We start from the raw sequence: 13,397 nt of genomic DNA, 5'->3' as shown, positions 1-13,397 counted from the left end.
ATTCTGTAAAGCTGGTCAGTATTATTAGCCCCCTATTTAAGATGGGAGACAATGGGTGAGGATTGGGTTTGCTTTACTTAAACCACTTGGTGATTTTGTGACAGAGATTCAAAGCAGACCTTTACTGGTTTGTACCTCAGTCTCATAACTACAGTGGTACCTTGGGTTAAGTATTTAATTCGTTCCGGAGGTCTGTTCTTAACCTGAAACTGTTCTTAACCTGAAGCACCACTTTAGCTAATGGAGCCTCCTGTTGTTGCCGTGCCGCTGGAGCCCGATTTCTGTTCTCATCCTGAACCAAAGTTCTTAACCTGAGGTACTATTTCTGGGTTAGCAGAGTCTGTAACATGAAGCGTCTGTAACCTGAAGCGTATGTAACCCGAAGTACCACTGTACTACAATCACAACAGCTCTCTTGTTGTGGTTCTTTTTTTTTCTTTTTTAAGAAAGGATTTTTGGGAGTCCAGAAAAGGAACCAATAGTTGGCATCTGTGTCACCATGTAACTATTCTGGGACAAAATGTACTGCTGAGCTGACCAACGAAGTGTGCAGAGCAAAAAAGAAACTTAACACGTTCCACGTTGTCACTCAGGAGCAGTTCTGCAGTGCCACTCAGCAAGTGAATGCTATTTTGCTCCAGGGGAAACCTCTGTGTACCAGAACCTAGATTAGATATGACATCACCCAACCATGGATTATCACAGACTACATTCCCAGAATTCCACATTGTACACAAGATCCCGGAATCAGCGCTTGCTACAGAGCTAAGTTGTGCAGAACTGCAGAGCATAAATAGCCCTTTCCTGGAGCTGCCTATGTGCTTTGGCACTGCAGTTTCATTTTCTCTCCTTGAGTTTCTTATTGGTTTCAAACATTTTGCATGACATGTAGGGTGAGCACACACACACACACACACACACACACAGAGAGAGAGAGAGAGAGAGAGAGAGAGAGAGAGAGAGATATTCAGCAATTGCATTTTATAAAAGTATTTTATTTATGTATTTAGACCTTTTACCCCACCTCATTCTTGAAGACTCAAAGTAGGAAACACTATCATTTCCAAACACAATTAACCACCAGCAAATCTTTATCTTATTTCTTCTCCACTGATATAAAGTGAGTTTTATTGTCTTTAAGGATAGAGTTTTGTAGGCTTTAAAGATAGAGTGAGAAGACTGAAAACATGACAGCAATGCTTGGTGAACTCTCAGAAGCTGTGTAGGTTTCATTTTTTTTAAAAAAATGTTTTTATTAAAGATTTTATTAGGTTAGGAAAGTACATACAGCGTCTCTGCTTTCTGTTCATATAATCCTTTATACAGATCAGTTATATTCAGTGTGAGGCACTAATGTTACAGACAGTATAAGGTTGGGAGAGAAGAGAGGTGGGGAGTGAGGGGGGAAAGAGAAGGGGGGTAGTGAACTTTCATTCTTTTACATAGCGTATGTGCAAGGTTTTTATGTCAGCGTCACATGAGTAGGTTCTCTTTCTATTAATTTATTAGTTTTCATTGGTGGTGAAAGAGGTTGGAGGGCCCAGGGCATGGTTGGTTGTCTTCAGTTGACTACAGTGTGTTTTGTTTGCGTGTGTGAGGCAGAGGGTTGTTGGGTCAAGTTAGCCATATTGATGGGTATGCTGTCGGTGGGTTCTTGTTTTTTTTGTAGGGTTGTGTATGTAATGGAGGGGAGCCACACCAGGAAGCTGTGTGTGTTTCTCTGAAGGGGAGTTAGCTTAAATGGTAGCATTAAGTAGTGACACTTGTGTTTAGCTTGAGATAGTATAATTGAAATGGATATCCATTTCCCCCCAGTGAATACCTCAAATAGAGCTTCAGCATAGCTCCCCGCTTCCCTGATACAGTGGCAAAGATGGGCAACTGCTTTCTGTTGTGCTGACAGTATCTTGTTAGTGCAAAGTGTCATCCTTTCGAAGAGACTCTCCATCCCTACTACAACAACAACAACAAAGGTGAGGTAAGAGTGTTGTCAGTAGAGCAGCCTTTCCTAGACTTGGGTCTCCAGTTGGACTACAGCTCCTGTTATCCACAGCCAGCATGGCAAATGATGAGAGATGATGGGGCTGTAGTGCAACAGCATGTGGGGACCTGAGGTTGAGGAAGGCTGTCAACCATGCAACATAATCTCCAGATTTCACTGCTGCAATGCAGGACTGACCAAAGACATTTTGCTGACTCAGGAGAAGCGCAAGATGGTGGTGCCTCACCATATTCCAGCCAGACTGGTAGTCAAATTTTTTTTGGCACTAGCAATGAGACAACATCCTCCATTGTACCTGAATGCAACAGGCTAGCTTTGGTGGCACAGAGCAGGCCATGTGGGGCACACACAGCTCTGTCATTTCCTGACCCTCAGCACTTGACCTAATGATGTCTGTCTCAATCTGCCTAATGGTAGAGCTGGCTTTTGTAATGTGTTGTATGCAGGGCTGCCCTTGTAGACTATTCAGAAACTGTTGTTAATACAAAATACAGCTATTAGCCTGTGCTTTTCCAATGCCCAGAACAACTGTGCTGACTCCTGGTATGTTTCCAAGAACAATTCAAGTGCTGGTGCTTGCATTTAAAGCCCCAAATGGATTGATGTCTGGATACCTGAAGGATTACGTTAGCCTGCCTGTACACCAAGATCAAAATCAGAGTCTTTTATCTGGGTGCCCCTGCCATTTGAAGTGATATGGGAGTGGGAAAAACATTATTTTGGTAGGCACCAGGCAAAACTCTTTTTATCTTGTTTTCTAGAGCTTTTTAACCATTTTTAACAACTGTACCTTTACACTTTACTGCTTTTATCTGCAGTTTAGATTTTATTGTTTGACACGGTGCAGTGTTTTCATTTTGTATGTATTTGTGGATTGTGGAAGGGTGGCAAATCACATGTTTGAAAATAATTATGCACACCTCCAAATATCTTACAACCTTTCTCTCTTGGTGGGAATAAGAGGTTGCCAATAATGTGGTTGTGCATTGTGCCAGTGGACAGCAGCTAGTGGCTTACAGGCCAAATTACAGCTTTGGGGTAATTGCCTCCAGATGACCCATGTTTACCTCATTAACCATCTGCTTATCTGTTGATTTAAACTGGCTTAAGAGTATTCTAAAACCCACTTGAGTTTGATTTTAAACAGATAAAAATTTATGGCAGCTGTGAAAAAAAATCCCTAAGAACATAAAGAATAGTTCTGTTGGCTCAATCCAAGGACATATCTAGTCCCGCATCCTGTTCTCACAGTGGCCAACCAGATGTCGGTGTGAAGCCCACAAACAGGACATGAGTTCAACAGCACTCTCCCCACTTGTGTTCCTCAACAACTAGTGTTCAGGTGTAATGCATTTGATACTGGAAGTAGTACTCAGCCATCATGACTAGTAGTCATTGATAGATTTATCCTCCATGAATCTGTCAAAGCTCCTTTTAAAGCCACCCAAGTTGGTGACCACTACATTTTCTGAAGGTGAATTCCATACTATTAACTATGCACTGAGTGAAGAAGTACTTCCTTTTATCTGGCCTGAGTCTTCCAACATTCAGCTTTGTTAGATGACCTTGGAGAGAGGAAGGCAAAACTTCACTGTATCCGCTTTCTGCACACGAGGCATAGTTTTGTACACCTCTGTCATGCCCTCCCCTTTCTTGCCTTTTTCCAAAATCAAAAAGCTTCTTTGCGTATATGTGATTTGATTCTTTTGGTTGGCTTTTTCTGGCTCTAAATTATCATTTTGAGGAGAGGTGACTTTTCCTTAAGGCAATTGTACAGTGCTTCCCTGTAAGAGGAGTGTTTTGCATCTTAGTTCCTTTTGTCCACTTAATTTGTTCATATTAGATGATGAGCTTGTCACAAGTTTTATAGCTATATTATTATAAAAATACAAGAATAAATTTGAACTGGTTCTCACTTTGAGAGGCTTTGCAGCATTTTAGTGTTACTTTGAATGTATTTAAACCACATGTAGTTGACGGTTAGTTTGGCAGGAACTTGAAACAGACTTAGTATTTCAAGGAATTTGAATTGATGTTTTTTGGGGTATTGCCAAATGAACACATTTTGCCTTGCACATTTAAGAATAAGGCATTGTCTGAAGGACAGTTCAGTAGCTAAACGCTTATATTTTGTCTGTTGTCACAACTCTGCCAGTTTCAAGGCTACCCCACTAACATACCTGCAGCTCTTCCAAGGGAATAAAAATAGCAGTGACCTAAAACCCTGTTGGAAAGATGCTTACTTAATGCTTCTTCAGATAGCTCTGTGCTATTTCATGTTTGGTGACAGATCATTTTGTTTTTTAAATGTGCACCCCATGTTCCTGTTAACCCATTGCAGGCATTAAAGAATTCCCACTGCATTATATAAGAACTGTAGAAACTTCCCACCAACTTTTGTGTAGTGAATGGAGAGGATTACTTTAGGTCAAACCACACTGCCAGGCTGTTGAGGGTTATTGGAGGAATCTATAGCCAACAAGGATATGTCTCTGATTTGCAGAGATTACTGTACAAACTTGGCCAGAAAAGGTTATACAGTATAAGGAGTTATTACTCCAATTTCTTTGGCCTATTGATGTATTCTTGGCTGGTCTGATTTCTCTGCAGTTCCTTCCCTTTGTTGAAGCCAGTGTAGTATAATGGTTAATGTGTTAGACTGCTATTAGGTAGACTGAAGTTCAAATTCCTCATCCATTCATGAAATTCACTGGCTGACCTTGGAGTAGTCACTTTCCCCATGCTTAACCTACCTCACAAGGTTGTTAGTAAGGAACATATTGCAGGTGGAGGAGAAAACAATGCAAACTTTAGAACATATTATTTGTCTCAGAGGATCCTGGGAGCTAGAGCTTACCCCTCGCAGAGCTACAGTTCCCAGCACCTGTAGCAAACTACAGTTATGAGGATTCTTCGGGGCAAATGAGGTGCTTTAAATGTGTGGAGTGTAGGCACAATACATGAATTTAAAAATTATTTCTAGATAAAGAAAGATAGGGTCTAGATTGTGGAATGAAGGATAAAACATACAAACAAGGACAGCATAATGCTCCAGCTGGTGCTTTCCTCCACTCTTTTGTGAAATATCAGATTGTTTTTAAATTGTCATTGTTGAGATACGGGCTTTGCTTGCCTTGACATCTTCCCACACTATTGCTTAAATTGTAATACTTACACCATAATAACTGATTTTCCACCAAATAACTAAACCGTATTTATTTGCAGGCATTGCTTGGGATGTAACAAAAGCTGAGGGGTCAAATAAAAATTAGATTTTTAAGCCAAGTAAAATAGTTTAATCATAGAATTACAGAGTTGGAAGAGATCCCCAAAGCTCATCTAGTCCAGCCCCCTGCAATGCAGCTCTTCTGTATGGGGATTAAACCCTTATCAGCATCACACTTGTCAGAGCCACCCGAGGTCCCAGCTCACAAGAGACCAAAGTCCAGTCCAAGTTATATACAAAAGGTTTTATTGAAGAACATTGTTGTCGTTACATCCAAGCTCCGTGGCTCAGCATCTTTTACCCTTAGATGTTTGAAGTCCCCTCTGAGTCAGTCCCGCCCCTGCACCAGCTTAAGAGGCTTGCACTGCTCCACCTTTTCCTCTCCTTCCTTTTCCGCAGGGTCTTCCTGCCCCCCTGTGCTCCCTCCCTTCGGGACTCCCCCGAGGCTGAGTCTTCTGATGCCTGCTCCCCCCTCCTTCGTGCTTTGGGACCAGGCTCCTCCTCAGGGCTCTCCTCATTTCCGCGCGCCTCCACATTTGAACTTGGCGCGCGTACGTTGCCTCTGACCTTCCTTTTGACCGTTACGCTACTCTCGGTACTACACTCCTCCCCTTCCGGCAGGATGTTCTGCTCCGAACTCCTTCCCCTCTCTGCTCCCTGTTCTGCTCTTTCTGACACACTGGTAACTCCACCCCCTTCACTCCGTTCCGACGGAGAGGCCGGTCCCGATCTCCAACCCCCACTGGGGATTCCCTCTTCGTTCCCCTGCTTCTGACTGCTTCCCTCACTACTGCCCCTTGGCCTGACCAGGGGGGCTCCCTTTTGGGAATCCTCGGATTCACTTGACGGACTCACTGACAACCTCGGGTCATCGTCGTCCTCTTCCTCGTCACCCTGGGACCCCTCCCCCTCGCTCTCTGTCCCTGAAACCCTGACATCCATCCCCCCCTCGAAGCCCCCCCTTCCCCCCTCCCGCCCATCGGGTGCGGGTTGTAGGAGCTGCAGCTCTTCGGAGGTGGATGCAGGATACAGGTTGTGTACCTCCATTTCCTCTGCTTGCAGTTCGGTGTATGAGTGTTCGAATTCGGGTTCTTGACCCAAAGTGTTCTCTTCTCCTTCTTCCATTGGTACCTCGTCTGGTGCTGCCGGCCAAGGTCCCGTCAGCCATTTCCTGCGCCAGTCCTCCTCTGGTTGCTCGTCCCACCAATAAGAGGGTTCTGTGTCCACCCCTGAGCACGATCCCCTGGGTGGGCTAGATTCTGGCGTTCTCTCCTCGGCTGAAGAAAAACCCCGGAAAGTACTGTCTGAGAGTGTGGGCGTAAAGAGCCAGTCATCAAAGTACTCGGCTGGCATGGGTCTATGCGGGAAAAGGGCATGGAACTCGTCTTTTAGAAGAGGTTCGTCTAAAGCGTAGCCCGGCACCCAACCGTTGGCACTGGCTGGAGTGCCCTCTGTGGCTAGAAAGTATTCTACCCCCTCTTTCCCCCATCTCGAGTCCAGGATTTCTGTGACCTCGTTGAGTGGTTCGGCCCTAGGCGCCCTCTCCCTCTCCTGTGACTTAGTGTGTAGTTGCGGGACTGTTTCAGACTCCTGAAACCTGTGCGGTGCCTTGTAGGGGGTGAGCACCGACCTGTGAAATACCGGATGCACTCTGGAACCTTCGGGGAGGGCTAGTCGAAAGGCTACAGGGTTGATCTTAGCCTCCACCTGGTACGGCCCTAACTGCCTGTGCCCTAGCTTCTTCTTGGCCAACGACTTGGCTGGCATCGCTTGGGCCGCTAACCACACCCAGTCCCCCACCTGGATCTCCTCCCCCGCTCTCCTGTTTTTGTCTGCCTGCACCTTATATGCTTGCTTGGCCAGCTCCAAATGTCTCCGCAACTCTTCGTGCACCTCCTGCAGCTCCGCTGCAAACTGGTCGGCTTCTTGCGGCACCCCCTCTCTCGGTGCCCCGAACCCCGGGAAGGTTCTGGGATGACGACCGTTGTTCGCGAAGAACGGCGTCACCCCCGTGGACGCGTGCTTCGTGTTGTTATAGGCAAACTCTGCCATCGGCAGGTAGTCCACCCAAGCTGCGGGTCGCTGATTGGCGTAACATCTCAGGTACTGCTGCATGATCGCGTTGACCCTCTCAGCTTGGCCATTGGTCTGTGGGTGTCTCGCCGACGTAAGGTTGATCTTGACGTTCAGGATACCTAAAAGCTTCTGCCAAAAATTGGAAACAAACTGGCGCCCCCTGTCGGACAGGATGGACTGCGGCAGCCCATGCACCTTGAACACGTGATCAATGAAGAGTTTGGCAGTCTGTTCCGCCGTCGCCACCTTTGCGCACGGAATGAAGTGCGCCATCTTGGTGAACAGGTCCACAACCACCAGTACCGCCGTCTTCCCTCTGGAGCTGGGCAGGTCAGTAACGAAGTCCAGGGCTACCCTCTCCCACGGTTGCTGTGGCGTTTCCAGCGGTTCCAACAGCCCCGCTGGCTTCTGGTGTACTGGCTTGGACCTTTGACAAGTGTCACACCTGGCGACGTAATCCGCTACCTCTCCACGCATCCGAGGCCACCAAAAGTCCCTTGCCACCAGTTCCATTGTCTTCTCCTTGCCGAAGTGGCCCGCACTGGGGGCGTCGTGCAACTGCTGCAGAACCTTTGCGCGAAGCTCGTCGCTTGGCACGTAGAGGGCACCTTTGCGAGTTAGCAGCCCGTCGCGTAGTTGGAAATCTTCGCCACTCTGCACACCTCTGCGCAACTCCTCCATTTTGGACTGTGCGAACTGATCCACTTGCAACGCGCGTCGCACCGCGTCCAGATCTACTGTGATGGCAGCGCACGACCACGCCTGCGGTGCGAAAATGTGCCTGGCTGCTACTGGTGTCGCTTCATCGAGATATTGCGGTTTCCTGGATAGCGCATCGGCTATAACGTTGGAATCTCCGGGGATGTACTCTATCCGGAAGTCGAAATCCGCGAAGAATTCCGCCCAGCGCATGTGTCTCTGGCTTTGGAGCTTCGCCGTGCGCCAATACTCTAGGTTCTTGTGATCCGTGCGGACCTGTACTGTGTGCTTGGCTCCTATGAGGAAGTGTCGCCACGCTTTGAACGCTGCGTGAATGGCCAACAGCTCTCTGTCCCATATGGTGTAGTTTTGCTCCACCTTGCTGAGCTTTCGGGAGTAAAAGGCACCGGGTCTCCAATTCCCATGTGGATCTTCTTGCAGGAGCACGGCTCCAACCGCCCTGTCTGACGCGTCGGTCTCTACTCGCATGGGCCTGCCTGGATCCACGTGCAGCAGCTGCTCCTCGGAGGCGAAAAGGCTTTTAAGCTTCCGAAAAGAGCGCTCCGCCTGTTCCGTCCACACGAACCTCTTCTTCTTGGAACTCAGAGTGTCCGTGATCGCTGCTGTCTCCTTTGCAAAACCTCTGATGAATTTGCGGTAGAAGTTGGCGAAGCCGACAAATCTCTGGACTTCCTTCCGATTGCGTGGGCTCTTCCAGTCCAACACCGCGCGGACCTTGACGCTGTCCATGGCCAGCCCCTTGTCGGACAGCTTGTAGCCCAGGAAATCCACCTCCGTCACATCAAACTGGCACTTCTCTAACTTGGCGTAGAGCCTGTTCTCCCGTAGTCTTTGCAGGACTTCCTTTACGTCCCTCTCGTGGGCCTCTTCCGTCTCCGAAAAGATCAGGATGTCGTCGAGGAAACACACACATTTCTTGTAGAGGAGTCCCGCTAGCACGTGATGCATAAAGGCTTGGAATACGTGAGATCCATTTTGGAGACCAAACGGCATAACTCTGTATTCATACGTGCCCAGAGGCGTGAACATGGCCGTTTTCCACTCATCGCCCTCCCGGATGCATATGAGGTTATACGCTCCACGCAGATCCAACTTGGTGAAAATCTTCCCCTTCCTCACGGTTGCTAGGAGATCATCTATCTTGGGCATGGGGAAGGCCTTGGGCTTGGTCATACTGTTTATGAACCTATAATCCACAATGAGTCTTTTTTGGGGCGTGTCTTTCTTCTTTACAAAGAACACAGGACTGCCCCCCACTGCTTTCGATTCCCGGATGAATCCACGCTTCAAATTGTGCTCTATGAACTCCCTGAGCTCTTGCATCTCGTCCTCAGACATGGAATACAGTTTTGCAGTCGGCAACTGCGCCCCCGGCACCAGGTCGATGGCACAATCATAAGGTCTGTGGGGCGGCAACTGGTCAGCTTCCTTCTCGCAGAAAACCTCCAGGAACCCTTCGTACTTGCTAGGTACTGCCTGACCATGCCAAGTCGCAGCTGGTGCTCAGCCCCCTCCTCCTGGCAGGACTGGATGCAATTTTGAGCACAGTACGATGAGCAAAAGGTGATCTGGCGTTGGTACCACGCTACAGCAGGACTGTGTCTCTCCAGCCAACTCATGCCTAATACTATAGGCGTGTCAGACAGTTGGGTGACATTGAAGCTAATGACTTCTCGGTGATCTCCTATCCGCATCACCATGGGAGGTGTCTGTTGCACAACTTGCCCTCCTAGCAATTTCCTGCCATCCACCGTGACTACGTTCAGAGGCGTTGTGGCGGGCAGAAGCGCTATGCGATGCTGCTTGACGAATTGCATCCCCACGAAATCGGCGTTGCTCCCCGAATCGATCGTGAGGGGCACTTCTAGGGTGGTCCCATTTGGCAACTGAAGTGTTGCAGTGAGCTGCACCGCTGGCTTGGGTGGTAAAGGGTCTGTGGGTTGCAAAGACGCTGGGGACTGTTCTACAGATTCGCCTGGCTGAGCCCCAGCAATCCTGCTTGCAGCCAGGCATTGTCGTTTCCCTGAGGTTCCTCTTCCTGGATCACTTCTGCAGCTACCGTCGCTAAAGCTGCAGTGTGCTTCTGGAGCCTCTGGGGACACTCTTTCGCCATGTGCAGTGCACTGTCGCAGATGTAACACTTCCTGGTCCCTCTAGGAGGCTTCGCCTTTACTGCACCGGAAACTGGGGCTCTGGCTGTTGCTTGAGCCTTAGCACCACCAAGTTCCATCGGCTCCTCCCCCTGCCTCCCTAGCGGCGAGGGATGTGACTGACTGAACTCCCTGGGGATGAAAGAAGACGTCCTCGCTGGTGGACGCACCTGACGTTCTTCCTCATTGTGCCAAGGACGTCCCTCGTGACGTATCCCAATCGCCAGAGCCCTCTGCACCACCTCCTCCAGGGTCTGAGGTCTGTCTCCCCTGGCAAGTTCGTCCTTTATGGGACCGCTGAGACCCTCCCAGAACAAATCCCTCACAGGTGTGCAGTCTTTCTCCCAGCGTAACGCAGTCAGTAAAGCAAAAAATCTGGAATGGTACTGACGCACAGTGGCTTTGCCTTGCCGCAGTCCAAATATCTCCCTGCGTGCAAGATCCAAATCTACGGTTGACTGGAAGCAGGCATCCATCGCTTTAATGAATTCATCAGAATCGCGGCGGGCAGGGCCATCTTCACGCCACAAATTGCGCAACCAGTCTCTGGCCGGCCCATGCAAGTGAGAAATAATAAACCCCACTTTCTCCTCCTCATCTTTAAAGTCATGACGAAGCAAGTGTAATGCATACAAAACGTCTGCTCTGAAACTGGGGTAGTGCTTCAGGTTCCCATCGAAGTGGGTGACTAGGCTGCCCCCCCACCTTCCAAGTCCAATGCCCTCTGATCTGGACCCTGGGAACCCTTCCCTGTTTGCACGCTCCCACCTTGTTTGCAGGTCCTGGCAGCGCTTCTCCATTTCGTCATGCTTCTTCTGAGACGCAAGGACTGCAGCAGTGAGTTCGGAAACTGTAGTTCGCAGTGCTGTCAGCTGATCCTCCGCACTCATGGCTGTCACCGTTTGTGAGCTTTGCAAAAAAAAAAATTTTGCGTTCTTTGGGAGGGGACTTACTGTCAGAGCCACCCGAGGTCCCAGCTCACAAGAGACCAAAGTCCAGTCCAAGTTATATACAAAAGGTTTTATTGAAGAACATTGTTGTCGTTACATCCAAGCTCCGTGGCTCAGCATCTTTTACCCTTAGATGTTTGAAGTCCCCTCTGAGTCAGTCCCGCCCCTGCACCAGCTTAAGAGGCTTGTACTGCTCCACCTTTTCCTCTCCTTCCTTTTCCGCAGGGTCTTCCTGCCCCCCTGTGCTCCCTCCCTTCGGGACTCCCCCGAGGCTGAGTCTTCTGACGCCTGCTCCCCCCTCCTTCGTGCTTTGGGACCAGGCTCCTCCTCAGGGCTCTCCTCATTTCCGCGCGCCTCCACATTTGAACTTGGCGCGCGTACGTTGCCTCTGACCTTCCTTTCGACCGTTACGCTACTCTCGGTACTACACTCCTCCCCTTCCGGCAGGATGTTCTGCTCCGAACTCCTTCCCCTCTCTGCTCCCTGTTCTGCTCTTTCTGACACACTGGTAACTCCACCCCCTTCACTCCGTTCCGACGGAGAGGCCGGTCCCGATCTCCAACCCCCACTGGGGATTCCCTCTTCGTTCCCCTGCTTCTGACTGCTTCCCTCACTACTGCCCCTTGGCCTGACCAGGGGGGCTCCCTTTTGGGAATCCTCGGATTCACTTGACGGACTCACTGACAACCTCGGGTCATCGTCGTCCTCTTCCTCGTCACCCTGGGACCCCTCCCCCTCGCTCTCTGTCCCTGAAACCCTGACAACACTCTAACCAACTGAGCTAATTTGAAGGTCTCAAATGTTGTACCTTGTATGCCATCATACTTAAGAGTCCCGAAGAATTTTTTTTATTTAGAATCTAGCCATTTCCAGGATTTAAATTATTCACTTTACTTTAACCTGCAACCTTGGTGTTAATAGCACCATGCTCTAACTAACACAGACTGTATAGTGGAGGCAGAATGGAGGGGAGCACAGCTCCAGGACCTTTTTTAAAGGAGCAACAATTAGGAAACCTGCTGATGCATCACAGTAATTGGCAAACCTTACTTGCTCTGCAGGTAAGAGGTGATAATGAAGCGGTTAACTTCTACTATTGTTTGTGACAGATTAGCATAGGGAAAGTCAGAAAATGTGCAAAAGAATTAAGAAGAGGCTAGAGTGGTGGAGGACTATTTTGACAGGTGGGCAAGCCTGACTTAAAGCTCCACTTTCTACAGGGACCTTCTACACTTTAAAAGCCAGACAGTAGCACTCTGTGCACAAAATTAATTATTGCGGAGTGGTCATTTTAGGAATAAACCTTTTAGCAAAGTATGCATGATGCTCCTTTGAATGCTATGCAGGGCTGTTGGGACATGCCAATATTAAAATGTGGGACACAGATTCGCTGCAGTGCTTCAGAGTCCAGGATTCTATGGCCAAGAAAATATACTGTATTTGTAGAGCAGCTTAACACTTTGTTGTTTATTATTACTCCCTTTCTTATTCCCCATGCTTGAAGATGAGTCATGTTTAATGGATGGGAAACAATTGCTGCATACAGTATGGCTATCATCAGCATTTGCCATTCAACACTTTTGTATGACACAATGATGCCATATACTATCTCCACCCATTTTTCTCTCTGTGATTATTCCTGATAAAAATGGATGAAACATTTGCTGTAGGTTTCTTTCTTTGCATTTAAAATACTCTGAGCTTTGTAGACTGATGTGTGGTATAAGAACTATACTTTGTTTTTCCTGAACACACAGATCAACCATAAAGTGTGACCGTTTTCCTGCTAGCTGTGCATGTGTGCTGTGCTTAGCTTCAGCATAATGCCTATATTCTTACAGTCTCTTTATTTCCCCAGATTACATCATTGCCTGGGGTCATGATATCCTATTTTTTAAAATTAGTTTTTAATTAAAGTTTTTCTTGTGTTACAAAACAAAAAAGGCAAATAAACAGAGAAAATTACAGTTGGGGGAAATGAGAAGGGGAGAAAGAAGAAAGGAGAAAGATGGGGGTGTTGCTCTTTCATTCTGTTGCCTAGTGTGACACGTGGATAGGTCCTTTGTTTAGATATTGCCATTGCGAGAGGTTGGAGGGTTCAGAATTCGGTTGGTTGCGTTCAGTTGGTTGCAGTGTGACTTGTTTGCATGTTTGTGCGGTGGGATAGGTTTTTGGGTCAAGTTAGGCATATTTATTTGTATGCTGTTGGTGGATATAGGCCATTGTCCTGTTTATGTGATAAAGAGGAACCACACTGGGTAAATGATATCCTA

General features: G+C 48.0%; 1 long non-coding RNA gene across 1 annotated transcript in view; it reads left to right on the top strand.

Moving 5' to 3' along the window:
• Nucleotides 1-13,397, top strand: part of LOC310852524 — a 108,549-nt gene that overhangs the window by 32,211 nt on the left and 62,941 nt on the right. The window lies entirely within an intron of this gene.

The sequence above is a fragment of the Podarcis gaigeae genome (assembly GCF_964106915.1).
Source record: "Podarcis gaigeae genome assembly, chromosome: 9".
In the NCBI taxonomy this organism is placed as follows: Eukaryota; Metazoa; Chordata; class Lepidosauria; order Squamata; family Lacertidae; genus Podarcis; species Podarcis gaigeae.
The sequence above is the reverse complement of the archived record's forward strand: the minus strand, read 5'-3'. Positions and strand labels throughout refer to the sequence as shown.